The following is a 20,244-nucleotide window of genomic DNA, read 5'->3' on the forward strand; positions in this document are numbered from 1 at the left end:
ACAACACCGTAATACCGATCACGGCCGTGGCCATGGCCAACGGACTCCGCAGTAAACCAGTCGAAGAGCGAAATCGACAGCGCAAGAGCAACGTCATCAAGCACACGACGAGATTACCGACGGTGTCCAACGACCCCGCCAACCCAAACAACGACTTCTCGTTGTCGTCGTCCACCTCGCCTGGTCCCACTGGGCGTGATCTCCAGTTGGACACCAACAAGAAAGCGAAGATGTTATCGAAACGCGAGTGCATAACTGTATCGCCCATCAGTCCCGCCAGAAATGGGAAATCTCCGAAAGATCACCACCTGCTGGAGCAACCGCGGCAGGGAAGAGAACTGAAGGCTCGAGATTTGGTTTCGCACTTGCAAAATCTGCCCATACTCAGGCTAGGAAAACACAGTTGAGACATACTTGCACGTTTCCTTGCTTTACACTCATGGCTAAGAGAGAAAGAGGCATCCATTAGAAAGCTGCATGGACATTTTAACGAACGCAATCACAGTAATGACTCGAAAAGAGAGTTTGATGTAATTCTACACTCTGCACATGTATAGTCGATAGTCGTTAGGATGAAAAATGTCATTGCTCACCGATTAAGAGTACTTTTTTGTGGTCTTAACATGGATTCTCATCATGTAGTGAGGGGAATAGTGTTCATCTTTATGAAACTTATACCTGAAAGACAGGCAATTCCTAAAAATGACAGTTCAACGCACACAAAGTGTGTCTAGAAGATTGTTGTGTGGATAGCTCCTTTTCATAAAAAAAAAACGCCAACAGCTCACACTACAACAGTTGCACATGACAAGTCACTGGGGGAGCTTGTCGGTGATGCAGCCGTGACAACATGCTTGTTTAAGTAATGTAAATACAAACTGTCGCTATCTTCAAGAACCTGGATCCCAACATGAACTGTCTGATTTTAATGAATGATCTAATACAATAAACGTCCTAATTTTTAGTCCCGACTGCGTTACCGTCGAAGCCACCAAACACACATCACATTGCAGCAAAAATGAACAGCGCCATCTTTTGTCCTTAACAGTTGATCAAACGTTCGAGTTTGCTCTGTCGTCTGCTAGTGCTAGTCTACTCCACTGAATAGTTTCATACTCGTATAGTTCAGTGGTTAACCGTGACATTGTAAGAATGAAAATTACACCATCATCAGTATTATCTTTATAACAAGCATATTGATGAAGTCTGGTGATTCACTGAAAAAAATGCAGTAATTTTTCAAGTGCAATAAAAGCAAGCTGGTTGACTGACACATTGTTCAACACTGTGTGGCAAGAGTTTGCTATAAATATTGGGATCATTATCATAATCATGGTAGTTACTATCTTTAAAATCATTTCAATAAAAGTGCAACATGTTGTTCGAATTCGGTCTCAGAGCCTATGTAATGTCTGATTTATGCTGTCCAAATTTTATGTGTATGTATTAATTGATTTCATGTTCGCTTGATTATGAAGGAAATGCAAAAGTTTTTAACAGTTAGTTTTTATGAACTTCTAGCAAACCATACGATGCTTTAGGCAAAAAATAAAATTAAAAAAAGAATAAAGCTCAAGCATTACTATTAGTTATAATGCTCCTGTACAAGATTAAATGAGGATTTGCTGGCATTGTTCAAACATATTTCTCCTACCTATGATATCAGCTACTTTTGGTGACTCATATCTATATCACCACTGGTTAATTATTTGCCTTTGTCCCTTTTCACTTCATTTGGTCATGTAGCACTGAATGCAAGGAATAAAGATCATTTTCTTCTGAACTGAAATTGATTCGCAGCCCTTTCTTCCTTTACACACCTTTCAAACACAGTACTGACACAGAGGTCTCGCTCAGGTTACACTTGCATTTTAATAAACAAAACTCGTACCAAATCCAACAAGACTTCTGCGCTGCGCTGACAAAGAAAGTTTCATGAGTTCTAGCTTCTGGATATGTCGCCCAAGGAGGTGGTATACATGTATCACACATACCTCTCTGGTTCACCTTACACTTATTGTCACAGACATTCATCACATCAACTTTGAGTGCACACGTCCGTTACAATGTAATGCAGTCGCTGAGATCGTCTTGCATAGAAACAATGGTTCATAGAAAACAGATGACAACCATAAGCATAATACATCTTGCAGTCCAGTTACATACCGAGATAATTTGTCGGCAGTTGACGACCAAGACACAGCCTCTTCTACAAACAGTTAAGGAAGGCTTGTAGAGCAAGAAGATTCAACCATTGATTTATGACTCCCTCACGGATCACCCTTGGGAAAAATAAACAAACAATAACAAAAAAAAAACCCACAAAAAAGTCTCAAAATATGGTTATAGCCTGATACTGTCCCAATATTAGATTGTTTATACATTGTATATCTATTTACGGAGGTTGATCAAATGACTTAATGCTTATCCGCTTGTTTACACAAGTTATGTACTAAACATCCCCATTACGAATATTATAACATTGGCTCTCATCACAGAGATCCCTGAATTATCACGCATTTTCTCCTCTATTCCTACAAAGAAGTAGTCGTGCCTCGCCGTGTGTGTGTGTGTGTGTATGTGTGTTTTTGTCACTCGGTCACACTACGTTGTAGTGCAAGCAAGCGGAGGCCCGGTAGCTCATCTTGTCCCATTCATCCTAGAATCTTCATCGTCGAGTCCTAGCTAGCCTGCAACGTAATAGCACGAGCTATGCCCTATTGCACTGATTTCCACACGTTTCTTTTGTAAAGCTCCGACTGATAGCAGATAGACGTTCTCTGAAGTATATTTGAGCCAAACGGTAAGTTATATATCATGAATTCAGAATTGTAGATAAGAATACTGGGAGTTTGTGACCCAGAAAAAGTGTTTTGGACTTCATGGATCTTCTCTGTGCCGATGTTTACGAGTTGTCGTTCATTCCAGTCTAGTCCCATGTATTCATATAAATGTACCGGTATTACAAACGCAGTTTTTTTCATAGCCATCTCATCTGTGCGTGAATCCGCACGACTACAAAATACAACCGGTATTTGTTTCATTACATTTTGACGAGAACTCGAACATTTATCCTTTCAATGTAATCATCAGATATCTTGCGGTTATGGTGGTTCAAAATTGATGTTAACAGAAGGGCACAAATATCAAATGTCAGATAATTTGATAACACAAAAAGTACATTGTAGGGTCTGCTTACATTGTACAAAAAAGTCTAAACTCATCATGTGCCCTTTGCTTTGCTCTGCTCATGCTCTGCACTCAATGAGCTCTGCCTGACGGTTGGCAAACAGTTTACTCTTTGAGCTTGTCAGTGTTCAGTGAATGACGAGATCTACAATTTGAAATTTAATTATGTTGAAATGGGTAGTGTAAAACCTGTTTTCTTTTTATTTACAAGTGCAGGTTATTTGTCGGTGTTTGCTTGTGTTTGATGGAAAATTGTGTTAAAACTTGGGTTCTCTCTATGGTATATGATATAGATAGACTAGAGCAAGCTGCCCATAATTTAACCATGACACCACCAACTACATGTAGACACCTATGCTTTTGTGCACAGTCTAATTATGGCTTGGGAGGTTGAACCGTGGTGCGTTTTTTAACATGTTTTTTACATAATTGAATTTAAAATTATTTTTATCCGGCACAACACAAGGTTCTTTCCTCAGTCATTCAGGGAAGCAGCTTATAAGTCCCTTGTACGACCCCATTTAGAATATTGCTGTAGTGTCTGGGATACACATATGGCCTCGGACATTCAAAAACTGGAAAGGATTCAACGCCAGGCAGCTCGCTTTGTCGCAGCTGATTATAGAAGAACGAGCAGTGTGACCAGTATGATTTATAAGTTGAAATGGCCCAGCCTATCGTCACGACGTACTGTGAGCAGACTAACTATGGTGTACAGAATCATGAACGACTTTGTTGCAATTCATCCAGATACATTTTTCACAATCAACTCGTCTAAAACCAGGAAAAATCACGACATGTGCTTCCAAACATACCGCCCCAGGGGCAATATCGACAAATTGGAATTTGCCCAGAGATCCATACCTGAGTGGAACAAACTTCCAAGCTCTGTAGTTTGTGCAGTCTCACCTGAGCAGTTCAAGGAGCTCTTAATGACCCACCTTAAAATCACACCTTGTGATTAAGCCCACACCCCTCCTCTCATCGTGCACACAAGTTGTATTCATCTTCGTGATAGGCTGCATTTTATAGCCCTTTGAAGATTATAGAAGAAGAAGAAGAAGAAAATAAAATTTTTACCAGCACCACCATTGTCACACGCTTTAATTGTTATATAGGGATATTATTATTACAACATGTACAGTAGACAGCTGCTGTTGTGTATTGTGCATTCCTCTTAGAACTGTCTGCTCTTTGATATTTTATAAAGTGGTTTCTGAGTACTAGTATCTCACAAAAAGTTAAAAGCTGAATCCTTACCTCAACCGATACTATACCATCCCTTTAATGCTTGATGTCTTCTCAAAGTGCTTCACATATATAGTGTTTTTACATTGAATCACTGACAGTCAATTGTGCATACAGTACTCATTTTCAGGGCAATTTAAAGGGCCACTTCATGTTAAGGCAAAAAGGCTCTTAGGCCGTACTTCTCAATGTATAGGCTGTGATGTCGGCTAAAAATGAAATAAAAAAAAAAATCATATTTGACTAAAATGGGCTTGGAAAAATTTTTGTAGGAGCCGAAATAGTGTGGCTCTGTAAGGTGATGTGTCATACTGGACAGGAAAGCCAATTTCTTACTTTCTTTTGCAGGAATTATACATAGTGCTAAGTGCAATTTGCTCCGAAACCTCACCAGTTGCTAGCCTACAATGTTGCTTCCTGTGTTGCAAGTTAAGCACAAACCTAATACAGTGTGATGATTATCTACGTTGTATTTTTGTACTTCAAATCTGCCTTTCAAGATGATGGATACAATTGCATAATAATTGTGCAACCAGATGAACAGTATACACGAGAGTGCATCTGTACATGTACGTATATATCTATGTGTCTTGAAAGCACATTGGATCAGGAACATAATATATATATTTTTTAATGCAAAGCATAGTTTGTACTGTCTTTTCAGTGGTGTGCCTAACTTGTACCTTAGCAGTCTCCTCACCTTTCCGTGCCTGCCTGCCTGCCTGTGTGACAGTTACAACAAACATTTGTCAATGTCTGTCCCACTGTCATGCACTGTTAACTCCGTGGGGTGAAGTGGATAGGGTGCTTGAGTTTGAATTGCATGTTCTTTGTAGCTTGTAATGTGGTCAGAAATGTTCCCACTGTGGTGTGAAGTTTGACTAGATCAAATAGATATATATGCTTCAATAATTCAGTTCATGCTGATTGTAATTGTATCCAAATATGTTACTGTATTCCATGAGTTCACACAGAAATGAAGGAGTGATATAATTTGAAATGTGCTGTAGAGTTAAATTTCCACAGGCAAGATGGTTAAAGGCGGTATTTACTGTAATATTTTGACTTGTATTTGACTGTCCCTAAAATAGAGGTCATTACATTATGGTGCTATTATGTATCAGTTTGTGAATGCATCAGTTATTTTACTGATTTGGTATTGTATTCTTTTAAGGGTCCCTGCAATAACCAGAATGATTCAACCAACTGTTAGTTTAAAAAACAAAAAACACACACCCCCAATAATGAACTGTAAAGCAAGATATATTTGTGGGGTGAAATTTTAGGGCATTGGAGCCGATGACCTTTTTCGCGGCATTAAAAGATATTTATGAATTATCATTGGCATTCAATGCATATAGTGCAGACAAGAACTTTCGCTTGGATTTTATTTTCACAAATCTTGGCTCTCGCAAAATTCACAAAATTAAAATGCACATGGACAATCCTCATTTTGCAGTAATTCCACTTTTGTGTGTGTGTGAAAGTCAGTTCTTGAACTACCTTGGGACTGTTGTAATGTACACTGTGTATGAAGCTGGTCTCTGGGAGTTCTTGTGAAACTGAATTAAAGAGGGGTAACTGAGGAAAATGGGACAGAAGAAGAAGAAGAGAGGGGGAGGGAGAGAGATGGAAGTATCGAAGAAGGGAGAGAGGGGGATGGGGTAAGAGGAAGTAGAGTGTTGACACATTGGCAGTTGTTTTTCTGTTCAGGTACAGTGAAATATGTCTATAAACATTCAGGGGTTTGGAACATGCTAAGGTCTGGCCTGTAACTGTTCTGATGGAAATGGCAGCGTCTGAGTATTTTTCTTTTTTCGTCTCCGGATCACAGATCTGCCATCCCGAGTGTTTGTTTCAGTGGAACTGATGTTTATTCGCAATGACGTTGATGGATTTTAGCAGTGGAAGCCATTTGGCAGCTCACATTGTTGTACACAATTTAAGTCTGAGTGACTTTGTCAGTGATGTCTAAACTCTAATGACATTCTTTCACAGTAAATGCCAGTTGTCTCATATTATGCTGTTAAAAAGTTTTTTTTTTTATGGCCATACCTTGAGATGACAAACTGAATGTTTGCTGTGCCACAAAATTACTTCATGGAGGGGAAAAAAAGAACTACTGTGTACTCTCGTTCTTTCTAGATACAGGGAATAATTTTCATGGTGTCGCATCACAATTTGCTATGCATTTTTGTATTCATGACTGCTATACAAAATTTCTTGTGCGTAGCAGGTTTTTTACATTATACATGTAGGACTGTGCAGAACTTTGTTCAAAGTATTTTTCCATTGATCAAAACTGCTATTTTAAATTAGAGAAGTAAACTTATTCCCTGAGATAGATTCACATTTGTTCCTTTGTGAAAGTGAGCTCTGTAAATGTCAAGGTTCTTTTGAGAAAGAATTTGATTTTTATAGGAAGTTTGAAAATCCATCTTACAATATCAAAAGTGTATTCATAAAAGATGTTACTATTGCACATAACGCTTTGTAGACATATATTTCCCCATTATTCATCACTATACCAGGTTATTAAATCATACAATGTATGTGTATTTAGCAGTCATAGTGGTGAATGCTGGTTTGTTTTGTTTCCTTAAGATTTCCACATCTGTGATTTAAGTCAGTCTTACTTCCAAGGCAAGGTGCTTGGCAAGAGATTGAACTCTTGAAAATGCCAACATGAACTGTAGTGCATGTTTTTACATGTAATATATCACGACAGGTCTTGACAGTTTACAGTGTAGTGGATATGTGGCTGGTTGGGCTAAATTTTGTGGTTTAAATGTATGTTGCACATTCTTTGTACCCTGTGTGTACATCGTAGGATGAGGCAATACCAAACATTATTGATCACTTCCTTCTTGAGTATGTACACTGTATCCAGCACTGCAACGAGAGTGGCTCGGACTAAATAAATGGAGGGGGACTATATTTAGTCTCTCCCCATTCGCCCCCACCAGTGTAAATTGGTCATGATCTAATTCTTGAGCTACAATTTGTACTTGGTTCTCACGCAGGCAGACAGACCTGTAACCCTTGCTCAGCAAAACAAAGTGAAAGTATCCTTAGTGGCTCACAACTTCACTGTTATACTTAATTTGATTGTCTTGGACTGGAAAGTCCTAATAAGCCTCAAAAAGCACCACCAATATTCATCACACTCAGGTAATGTAACATATAATTCTCTCATGATTTCATATGTTCTATTTCAGGGATGTACACTGTATTACATCTTACGAGTGCCCCAAAAGCCTGTTATGATTACAACAGGGTTTTGATGAAAAGGTATAGAAAGTCTGTTAAGATTACTGACAGGGTCTTGATAAAAAGTTATCAAATGCTACCTCGTCTCATAAACCGTGACAACATGATTGATGTGGTGTGTTATGCCATGCGCCCTTAAGCCAACCTAGTCAAATTACACCAATGTCATGTTATGTATTTGGCCTAGATATCTTGATTGAGTTATGTACAAATCAGTCTTGATCAGCATTTTATTTCATTTCCTGTGGAATTACGGACAAGCCCTGTGGCATAGCATGACAGGCAGTGCATGTAGATTAGACTATCAATTCCTTATCCGAAAACACAGTTACTTCGTGGCTGGATAAATTTCCAAATGGTCAGAGGAGAGCATGACTTTTCACAATTCTTAGTGTGAACATTCAAGATTAGGGCGTTGAAATACAACACTTCTCTTCCGCTCGTAATTCAATGCCGGAGAGTGTAGAGAGAACTGAGAAGGGCGATTGACATTTGAGTTAAAGACTGCTGCATAAATATACCGAGGCATGTCGTGGGCAAGAGTGGGTGTATGATGAGGTGGCAGAAACCCTAAACCCCTTTCTACTGTTGTCACTCTCACCATTCACACTGATAATGAAAACCGGTGTCATTAGAAAACTTGCAATGCTGCAATGACAGTAGCTAGGCAACCGTGCCAAAAGTCATCCATATTGCCGGGGGAAACTGGCACAATGGAGTGCAATTTTCCCAACTCTGCTTGAAGTTTGCCGTCACAATTTGCAGTAAAATTCCTCAATGCAAAAAAGACACAATTTTTGTCATGTGAACTTCACTCAGTATTTGGATAACACCCTGTTGTAATGCAAGATGCAGAGTAATTGTGATTAGGCTTTTGTTTATAATGGCAATATTTGTAGGGCTCTGTGAGACTGCTGAGCCAATGTCACATGATGTGCGTTTCAGTGGCAAAATCTCATATTTGAAGTAAAAGGCAAACTCCAAGAGATTGTGAAGTGTAGGGGGATCAAGGAGGGAAGAAAAAGTTTTGTCCAAATAATGTTACATAGAAAGGAATTTAGCATAGAAATTAGTAATTGATTGAATCCTGTTCTCTCTCATCCAGGCTTCATTCTCAGGTTGAAAATTTGTTTGTTTCCCTTGCTTCTGCCTAATTTGTTACCACATGATTTTGATTTGGGTATATTGATTGTTTGATTATATTTAAAGCTTTCATTTCCTTTGTAATCTTATAGTTGTACATTTATCACATTACTACAAATATGTTCTTATTTTTTAAAGAAATATGAGAGACATTAATTTAACACTGAAAGTGAAGTTTAAAATGTCACTAAAAATCACTTCAAGAAGACACTGTTAGGGATGCATATTTTAAAATTGCTAACCATTCTGGTCTTTAATGTCCTGTAATTCATTCTATTTCATCTGTCTGTGCTTTCAGCATGGCGGTGACTAAATATTATTTAAAGTTGTGAGGAAATAATGAACATGGCATGGGAACAAACAGAAGCAGCCCTGCTTGTTCTTATCCAGGATAAATACGGATTGACTTTGCCACCAAGTTTTTGAATCCCTGTAGAATAAAGTGGATTAAGTTTCTCTTATTTGAGAATGTTTTAATCAGGATATTCTCTGTAGTGTCAATTCTCCTAATTCCATTTCTTCGAATAAAGGAATTGTATTCTCTTTCAGCTTTAGAAGATGTACAAAACATACAGAAAAAGCCAAATTCAACATGTACATTGTGAGGAGAGAATTAAAGCAATTGGTAACAGTAGTTTGATTTAGTCATAAATGCATTCAAATCTTATATCTATAGCATTTTTTTAATATCTATAACATACAATGTAAGTGGTTCCTGATAAACCAGAAAGCTTGCCTGAGGTTTGCCCAAGATAAAAACATTTGATAATTGATGCATTCAAACTGGATTTGAAAACTGTACTCCCATTTCAGGTCTTGTTGTCTACAATGTATTTATCTTGGTGGAAACAGGCACGTTTTTGACAGGAACAAGGAAACTGCAAGCTTGTTTACCAGGTCCCCAGGGGAAAGATTTCCATACAGATGAATGCAGTAGTAAACCAGCTTTTCTAGGCATTAAGTCTGCGGTCAAGAAAAGGGGCTAGTAGTTAGAATTCCCAAAATTGTGTGAGCAATATGAGTAATGTAGAAGAATTTGACATAAGACATACAACAGCACTTTGCATGGGAGTGCCGTTGAATGGGTCACACAGTTTTAATCAGTTTGCACTCTGTTCAGACTCAATATTGACAACGATCACTACTATGTCTACAATTACTTTTATGCATGCATATTATACACTTGTACTTTGAGGTATGGATTTATGCCAAAGATGATTGAGTGTATTCTGCCGTTTCAAACACTGAAAGAAATGGGGGGGGGGGGGGGGGGGTTGTTTTGTTTTATTTGCTTTTGAAGTACATGTATTTGTGGCAGTTCCTTCTCGGAACTAGTAAACTCCACTGCATGGTGTCAGTGTCTGTTATATTGCATACAGACAGCCAGAAAGTCAATACTAGAAAAAGAGATTAGTTGCGCTCCCATGTGTTCCTTTGAGTCCGGAGGGTGGCAACACTGGACACCATTATTGAGGTCTGCGGATTCTTGTCTCTTGGTCATTGACCTGTCTCTTCTCTCATGGAGTCGGCTTTGCAGCATTATAACATGCTGCCTTGTTAGCAATGGCACGTCTAGCACTTTGTGGTAATAGTGGTTACCAGGTGTGTGAGTTTGTGTGTGTGTGTGCATAAGGGATAAAGAAGAAAGATGATTTTGGGAAGTTTTAACAGGTGAATGTTCTTGGAGTTGTTTGTTTTACAAATGAAATCAAAAGATGACTGTTTCCATGACCAGTGATAGTACTTCTTGTTGCTATCATACAAAAACACCAGACCTCAAAATTGTTGACAGGAATGGCCTCTTGACAAGAAATACTTTTATGATGTTAAAAAAGAAAGAAAGAAAGAATTTGAAATCATTCCAGTGTATGATATTTTAAGTTTGGGACTAGATAGGGCCTTGCTTCTCAACCTTTTTCAACACAAGGCCCACTTTGGCTCCGACAATTTTTTTTTTTTTTTGTCCAGTTAGACTGGATATTAAAGGACAAGTTCACCTTCATAAACATAAGGATTGAGAGAATGTAGCAATATTAGTAGAACACATCATTGAAAGTTTGAGGAAAATCAGACAATCCGTTCAAAAGTTATGAATTTTTGAAGTTTTTTTGCAGTACCCGCTGGATGAGAAGACTACTGCAGTGTATGAATAACTTAGATGTCACATGCGTACAACAATATGAGGAAAATATAAAGAGAATTTCACAAAATTCCATCTTTTGAAAAAAGTACACATTCCCCTGACTCGTTACCGATAAATGTTATGGGTAATATTATTCCCCCTGCCTTTAGAAAGAGGCAAGTCAATTGCTCTTTTATTATGCGAAAAAAGTGAAAATATGTTGAATTTTCTTTTATATTTTCTTTAAACTGTTGTACGCATATGACTCACAAGCTGTATTAGTCTCCTCATCCAGCGGTTCCAACACAAAAATTTAAAAAATTCATAACTTTTGCATCGATTGTCCAATTTTCCTCAAACTTTCACTGATGTGTTCTACTAATATTGTTGCATTTTCTCAATCCTTATGTTTATGAAGGTGAACTTGTCCTTTAACCTCTTTTCATCTCATTTTTATTGCTGACATCGCGGCCCTCCAGTGGGCTGCAGCCCACTGATTGAGAAGTACTGGTTTAGGGGATGAGAATGATGTAGATTAGAGATAAAAAGTTCAAAATTCATCAACATGTATTCTGTATTCATGCACTTGTTGAAAAAATTGGATTCTCAGAAGTCATGTTGGTATCACAGAAGCATTATCTTGTTGTTTGGGTAACATCTCTTACTCACAAAGATCGTGTGTTGCTTTGAGGTGATCATCTTGTATGAGCCGTACATCAAATTCAAGCTGTAATTGTACCAAGAATTATTGTCTGCTTTATGTAACGAAGGTTAATATTTCTTCAATCATCAAAAACTACAGTAGAGACCTTTACACAGACAAAGCCTGTGACGCCTTGCTGAGGTTGTAGTCTCTGTCTAGTCAGAGGATTACAGTATGTCTGCTTACACAGAGAATCAGATTTACATACCTGTGTGCTCTATCTCGGGTTAAGTTGTGGCTCTGGTCAATGTGGATTTAATGTCAACCGTTAAATCCTTGGACTAGAAGATGCTTTAAAAGAATGTGCAGTGGATTCTGGATATAAATGCTCAAGGAATGAAGACAGTTTAAACTGTTGGCACGTTGATTCCTCTTGATCCTGTGGAGAGAGAGAGAGAGAGAGAGGGAGATATATAAAAACCCCCAAATATTGTTATTTGTCCATGTTTCACTGTTAGAAGTGAATAGAAGGATTAGAGATGAAAAGTATAAGGTAGACTGCCTGCGGCTTAAATCTCACGAGAACAGCTTTGAATGTGAAAGAGTCAACAAGGCTTGAAATTAACTGAAGTGCTGTTGTTAAAGAAGGGAATATCAACAATGCTGCAAGAATTTTGGGATGAATGTGTGGATGGTGCCTACTGTACAGGGTTTTTAAGCCTTCACTAGTTAGTTTGTTTGTTTGTTTTTTCAATTTGAGGCAATAAAGTAGATTCCTTGCAACTTAAGGTTATAGAAAGAGAAACCTTTTTGCTACATAGGAAATAAATCATCTGACATGCAGTTACCTGCGGTAACATGAAAGCAAATAGCATGAGTGGAAATGGAACATGAGAACAAAGAAATGGTCAATCAAAGATCAAAGCATTTGTGAAATAATGCAGCATCTACACAACTTTTCAGGTTTTATGATGTTATTGTTGTTTTTTGTGCTCCTCCTTAAACCACATTGTATTTTACACATCTAGGACAAATATCTTAGCTTCTAAAATCCCACAACCTCCTATATGCACAGGCTCTTTAAACTTTCTGCAAAAATTGATGAGAATGTTCCCCAGGTAAAGAATTTGCAGACTCATCCTAAACACGCCCTCACAGTCACGATGTGTTGCACACAACAACACGGTGCATTGATGATGTGTATGCTGTCGTGTCTGATGAATCAGCTATTAAAGATGTTTTTCAGGTATTTCTGCATGTATGGATTAAAGGTACTGTTTTACCATTGGTAGCAGTGATTTTTTTAAAATGTTTGCGTTATCACATTTGATACATACAATGTGTACACTAGGTCAGTTGTACAAACTGTATGCAGTATCACAAAACCTATCGTATAAAAAATTTGCAATAAAGCCTAGAATATAAGGAGATATCACTGTTTTTCTCACTAAACCATAACTGTAGACGGTTTAGTCTAGAAACAATTTTATTATATTTATTGTTCACATTTTGTATATTTAACAATACTTTATAATGATTAACTTTTTTGCACTGATTGTTTCATCCCTGACTCACATTTTAGAACTACATTTTGAAGCACTCGCTTGGTTTTTGTTTCATCTTCAAATGGTAAACAATGCCTTTAAGCCCCACATTCTCACATTTCTTTGATTTGTTGTTTATTTTTCTCATTCAAATATTCACCTGTACTATTTTTTGTTATTTTTTTCAAAGGGAAGATTGAAAAATTTTCTTTCACTCGAGTCCTTTGTTTTTCATTGTTTTGGTGACACAATTTTGAAAAGCCTCTTAATTGCTAAGTTTATATTTAACTGATTCTTAAAATTCTCAATAAATTTTGGAAGATTAAAGTTCCTTTTTTTTCTCTCAAATTGGCAATTTTAGTGAAAATTTCTTTTCAGTTTTGTGCAGATTCAGTGACTGACCAGTTTCATCTTATCTTTCATGAATATAAGATACACATTGAAAATTAGATACGTGCAAATTTGATGATGACAAGATGATTCCTGCAGCTGAATTTCTTTTGATGAAGTAATGTGAAATAATCCACTGAAGATTTTTATCACAGATATTTCCACATGAATATAAGATTTAAGAAAATATTGATACACAGATTGTTTGAATAGCAATGGAGAGGAACTTGAAAAGATTATGGTTGAGGTGGTGGTTTTACAATTGTATCATCTTTGGGGTTTATTAGTTGCTGTTTAATAATTGTTGTTTAATCTTATGGCGGTTTTCATTCAGAGTGAATGTTTATCAGGTCGTGGACTGTTGTAGCCTATCTTTCAGGCTCCTGGCTGATTTTTTTTTTCTACCCACAGCTTCTCCAATCCAGTTAACTAGTTTAGTGTTATTGACAAACACAAACAACCAGTTTGTTTACTTCCAGCCAGGCTACATTATGCTCCTCTGAAAAGTGCAGTCAGGGTATTAAAAGAGTCTACTGTAGGTTTACAACTGTAAAATAGGGTTGAGGTTTCAGATGCGGATTTGGGCGAAGTTTGGGAAACAACAGGCAAGCCTGTAGCAGACATGATGAATAAAACAAATTGGACTGAGCACAAGTAGAGCAACAATGCACAGAGACGGGAAGAGACCATCCGCTTTGCTGCAATCTGTCCCTGCCCACGATGTGTGGCCGAAAGTTTACGTCGATGTACAACAATATGCGCAGGAGTATGACTGTTTAGTCTTCACTCAAGACTGGACTGGATCACGTATCTGCATGCGGAACGCACACATACTCACGCAGGTGACATTTCGGCTCGGGAGGGCAGCCAGCAAGCTGTCTGAAAGCCCCGGCTCTTTCCTGGAGAGGCTGTCACGCCATGTCAGGGTACTTGTCAGCAGAGCGGCAATAAATCAGAGCCAAGTTCGTGGGAAGCCCTGAGTCACCTTCTTTGAAACTGTCTCTTCTACAGAGCTCTGTGTGTGTGTATGCTTGTAACTCTGACAGAGCAAAGTTTGCTGTGTTGTTGTTCCCCAACTCGTTAGCTGGGGAATTGCAGTATATCTCTATATGAGCACTTCTGTGCACATTTGTTGGAAAGGTCGGTCTAAAAATAAGAGATTGATACACATCTTGGAAAACAGAGAGGTAGTTCTCAACAACTTATCACGCTTGTCACAAGTGAAGGGCAAGTTAGAAGCTCTTTTCAGTCTGATTGCTGTATTTATAGTCTTGTGTGGATGCACCAGAAAAAAAAAAGGAAAAAAGGAATTATGCTCTGATGAGGACACAATAGAATTTCCTCAGCCAAGTTCCATTTGTGGTTGAGTACACATTAATCATGATAATAATGTCATTTTATGCTGTGTATATTAATATTTTCTGTTCAGAGTTTCCAACTATATTGCAAAATGTTTCCCTGAAGGAATTCAGCTTTTCTTTCATTAAAAAAAAAGAGTCACTTGTCAAAAGTGGATTGGTACCAATAGGTATCCAAGGAGGTATGTTTGATTTCTTCAGATACGTAATCATATAAAGAATGTAATTCTGTTGTTGTTTGTTTGTTTGTTTGTTTATTTTGGAAGAGAGAACAATAATAACAACAAGTTATTCTTTGCACCAAGTAATGCCTTCCCCACTCAGGAGTTAAATGGGACTTCAGTACGGGAAATTACAAGAATGACATGAAGCCGCATTTTGCTTTGATTAGTAGTATATGATCATGTGAAAGGGAAAATCACATCATATTTAGTGCTAAATGTTTTGGGCAAGTTCCAGTAGTACTGTTTCATACACTTGTGCTTCCACACTACGTAAGAAGCACTCAGGACTTTGCGAAGTTGACAACTCAATACTGTACAAAATGGAGTCAGTTTCTCTTAGAATAGGTGTTTGTCACTGCATTTGAATTGGCGTTTGAATTACCTCATAAAGCTACTAGTGACTCCCATTACTAGGAAAGTCTAAAGCAGCAAACTGCCAAGTGTCAATAACTGTCTGCAAAGTAAATTGGCTCTTTTTTTGTTGTAGGTGGTCTAGTGATTTCTTTGTCGCCTTCCCTTCCTTTCACGTCTGTGTGGCGTCTAATGAGACTGTACACAAAGTCAGAGACCTTTTAGACGAAGCTCGGCAGCCACCGAAGCATTGGATGCGCATGGAAGATAATTCTTTCTTTTTTTCCCCCTCTAAAGTAGATTAATGGGATCATTGGCTGTAGAGTCATCTTGGGTTCATGCTGATTAAAGGTATATTTGCAGATGAAACAAAGAGCCAGTGCTTCAAAACACATGTAGTTCTAAAATGTTAGTTATGGTTATAGAAACAACCAATGTAAAAATGTTAATCAGTATAATCAATGTTAAGTATTGTTAAATATGCAAAATGTGAACAATATTTTTTTTCTGGAATAAAATGGCTACAGTTATGGTTTATTGAGAAAAATAGTGATATCTCCTTATATTTCAGGTTCTATTACAAAATTTTTAGATGGTAGGACGTTTTGTGATACAACTGACCTGTACATATGCATCAAATGTGACGACTCAAACATTTTCTAAATCACTGCTCCCATTGGTAAACAATACCTTTTAGGATTGGGAGAGAGAAGAAAAGCATAACTCATGTTGTTTTTGTTTTGCTGTAATGAATTAGGATGGAGTAGCAAGCATGATGAGGTGAGGCAAGAGAGGAGAGAGATATCGTAGTAGTGATGTACTCATCCTAGCAACAATTGTACCAGCAGTTTGGGCATCAAGTTCTTTTCGTGCCAAATGAACTGCTGGGTGTATGGATTGTCTGTGCAGTGAAGGTTCACAATATGCAACCCTCAGCAAACCAAGATGTCTATGTCAGCATGCCTTCAAAGATGCCACCCACCCACCTCTAGCAAGGAAAAAAAACAAATAAAAAACAAACAAACAAACAAACAAACAAGCAAACAAACCAACAAACTTTTTTGGGGGGAAGAGGGGATGGGGAGGGGAGTTAGTGGAAGTTATTATGGCTGCTAGCCCATCCTCATTTGAGACATTTTTTAGGTTCCTTGGTTTGGTGTCTCTAAAGAGAAGTTATCCCAAACATAAAGATGGATTTGATGTAGTAGTAGTAGTAGTAGTAGTAGTAGTAGTAGTAATAGTAGTAGTAGTAGTAGTAGTAGTAGCAGCAGCAGCAGCAGCAGCAGCAGCAGCAGCAGCAGCAGTAGTAGCAGCAGCAGTAGTACCGACTTGGTAGTAGACGTAGAACAATATTAACAAAATAGTTGTTTTTTGAAACTTCCCATTGAATGACAATCATCCCCAATCCATCCTAGATGTGGTATGAGATGTTTGATTAATATAAGACTACAGGAGGACATTTGCGGGTCTTATCTGCACTTTTGAACATCAGTTCAGTGCATATAATATGAATACATTATTGAATGACATATCAAAGACATTAATTGTCCCCGCCGAACGAGTTCGAGCAGGGGACTATGAAACGGGCTCCGTACGTGTGTGTGTCCATGTGTCCGTCCGTGTGTCGTAGCGTCCGTCCGTCCGTGTGTGCGTCCGTGTGTGATCAAAATGTTCAAAATGCTACTCCTTCGCCATTTCTAACCTGATTTTGATTCTATTTGCGTTATATGATAGCACTACATGGGAGCTTTGAAACTTCAATACAGAATTTCAGTTGTGACCTTTGACCTTGACCTTTGACCTATATTGTACATTTTGCTTCAAAATGCTACTCCTTCGCCATTTCTAACCCGATTTTGATTCCGTTTGCTTTATATGATGGCACTAGGTGAGGGCTTCAAAACTTCTACACAGAATTTTGACCTTTGACTTCTTTGACCTTTGACCTTGATTTTTGACCTATATTGTACATTGCCTACAAAATGCTACTCCTTCGCCATTTCTAACCCGATTTTGATTCCGTTTGCTTAATGTGATGGCACTAGGTGAGGGCTTCAAAACTTCTACACAGAATTTTGACCTTTGACTTCTTTGACCTTTGACCTTGATTTTTTACCTATATTGTACATTTTGCTACAAAATGCTACTCCTTCGCCATTTGTAACCCGATTTCAATTCCGTTTGCTTTAAGTGATGGCACTAGGTGAGGGCTTCAAAACTTCTACACAGAATTTTGACCTTTGACTTCTTTGACCTTTGACCTTGATTTTTGACCTGTATTGTACATTTTGCTACCAAATGCTACTCCTTCGCCATTTCTAACCCGATTTCGATTCCGTTTGCTTTATGTGATGGCACTAGGTGAGGGCTTCAAAACTTCTACATTGAATTTTGACCTTTGACTTCTTTGACCTTTGACCTGCATCTTTTTACCTATATTGTACATTTTGCTACTAAATGCTACTTCCGGCGGGGACATATATTACGCACCGCGTAATTTCTACTTTTCCTTGTTAGTATTATGGCTTAAAGCACCCATTTGATGTTATTCATTGCTTTTAATACCGTCTAGGCAATGCTGCTTTGGGTTGGTTGCTTTGGGTTGTTTTTTCTCCAGATATAAAAGAAAACTTGGCCACCATTTGAACTATCAATAAATACTGATTTTATGACTTACACTGATAACTCGATAAACCTGAGAAAATCTAACTGGTTTCAAAGTAAATGATTGCGTAGCTGTAGATTAGCCCATAAGCTCTGAGTGTAGTTGGATACTCAAAAACAGTGATCCCATCTGCAGATATGGATTTTTTTAAAAGAAAATTGTACAGAATTGCAAAAAATATAATTTCCTGTAAGACTTCCTGGATGAATGTGGATCTGCGACCTCAGTTCACCCCTAATCATCTGAAGATGCAAAGGTGACTGACCTTTTGACTTGTAGCTTCCTCACAGCGGCTGATGAAAGATTCCAGACATATAGCTCATCATCAGATGTGTCATCCAGGGAAAAAACAGAACAACAGCCATCCCAATTCTGCCTTATCTGTGATAAAACAGAAGACTGATCCTCGTAGTTGAGAGTGTTTTGAAGTATATTTATTGCAGAACAAATAAAGGAATCACGAGTGTGTGAATTCTTGTAGTGTTTATGCGGAGTTATCATCCAAACAATTCACACTTTTGGATGTGTGTTTCGACTGCCATTTTGTGCTGAATCGATAAAGCCTTTCAGTTGTTTTCACTTAAAGTCTTCAGGATGGATAGTGACACATAGTTGGTAGAATTGGATTATAACTTAAATACCTGTGCAAGATATGTGATTTAATTCAAAAATAAGATCATGATTATCGTAAGGTCCCCCAGCTGTGACTGTAATAAGATGAGCAAAATCTATCTTGCATGTATTGTGCAAATTTACCTTCACTTCTATCTGAATATATGTTAAACATTTTGATAGTAATCCCCTGCTATGCTTGTGTTCATACAGTCGTCATGTAAAAACTATGTAATACTATTTTGCTTGTGGTCACATCTAAAGATAACACACATAGAGCTACCCAGTTGGGGCTAACTGAAATGATGAATCAGAAACCAGTTCATCAATTGTATTGAAGCAAACATGTTCGCCTTCCTCTTAGTTTTAGGCTGCGTTTATCATCTTTTCCCAGTTTGAAATATCCACTATCAAAAGTCGTTTCCAAAGCCCTATACAAACGCCTTACAAAATAAGTTGCGTTTATCAACTTAACTGGCCTTGTTTCTGCGCAGCTGCATTGCACTGTTTGACCCGAGGAGAAGGGGTCATATATGATGTGCGCTGTTTAAAGTCTTTTCAAAATGGCTTTGCGTTTATCTCACTTCAAGAAACATGTTTCTGGCTAAAACCTGTTTCGGAAAGCACAAATATGCGGTTTTCAAAAAGGCTTTCCAAACCCCATTATCAAAACAACTTTGCGTTTCCGTTCAAAAAAAATCCCTGAAAGCCGTTTGGAAAACCTGTTTCTGCCAACAACAAAAAAGAAAAAGATAAAAAAAAGATAAATGCACCCATAGTCAAGAGCTTCTGGTCACTGTCAGCATAATGCCACCTATATGAACAAACAGTGATTCCTCTTTTATTTTTTATTCAGTGTACAAAACTTGTACAAGTACACTGGTGTGATATTGAAGGGGTTTTTTTTGTGTGTGTGTGTGGAATATTGAAGTTTGCAATGAAAATCACTTGAGGTAATCTCCAGTATGAACATGCCTATTCTGTACTCACATCCATTTGATGGTGCTTCCGTGTTGGTATGTGTTGTTGCTCACATCTTCACCCTTCCTGATGTGTTGTGTATGTATACTATAAGATAATCTCAAGGACTACCGTGCAAGTGATTGATGTTGTGCGGTGTTTATTAGCCTACGTGTCTTTCCACTAATGATCTCACTGATACTATTGCACTCTAGACTACGTGCTCAGAAAATAGGTTAGATCACAGTCTAATCTGTGGTCTCTTCACTTCTGTAGCAAAGATATGTTTCTCGAGAGATAAATTGTTTCTCAAGAAATGGTGAGTTTGGGATAATGCCACAGTGATAACTGTTTCAATTATAGTCATGGGGGTGGTGGGGGGGGGGGGGGAGACAGTTCTATAGGAAGCAGTAGAAAGGAAAATTAGGGAAGAAGAGGGTTTTTTTGTGTGTGATACTAGCAGTTTTAGGAATATTAAAGAAGAGAAGGAGAGCAAGAGAGGGTGCTTTTGTAAGACTTCTTTAC

The 20,244-nt window shown here is 38.0% G+C and overlaps 1 protein-coding gene across 1 annotated transcript in view; it reads left to right on the forward strand.

The window, feature by feature from the left end:
- The first annotated feature begins 2,693 nt into the window (after positions 1-2,693).
- LOC139730107 (extracellular tyrosine-protein kinase PKDCC-like) overlaps positions 2,694-20,244 on the forward strand; it is a 61,886-nt gene continuing 44,335 nt past the window's right edge. The window contains exon 1 of the mRNA XM_071641011.1: positions 2,694-2,803. The gene's annotated coding sequence lies outside the window, so the exon portion shown is untranslated. The remainder of the gene's footprint in view (positions 2,804-20,244) is intronic.

This window comes from Diadema antillarum, unplaced genomic scaffold, assembly GCF_040938485.1.
Source record: "Diadema antillarum isolate AM-2024a unplaced genomic scaffold, OU_Dant_1.0 seq00000292_RagTag, whole genome shotgun sequence".
In the NCBI taxonomy this organism is placed as follows: Eukaryota; Metazoa; Echinodermata; class Echinoidea; order Diadematoida; family Diadematidae; genus Diadema; species Diadema antillarum.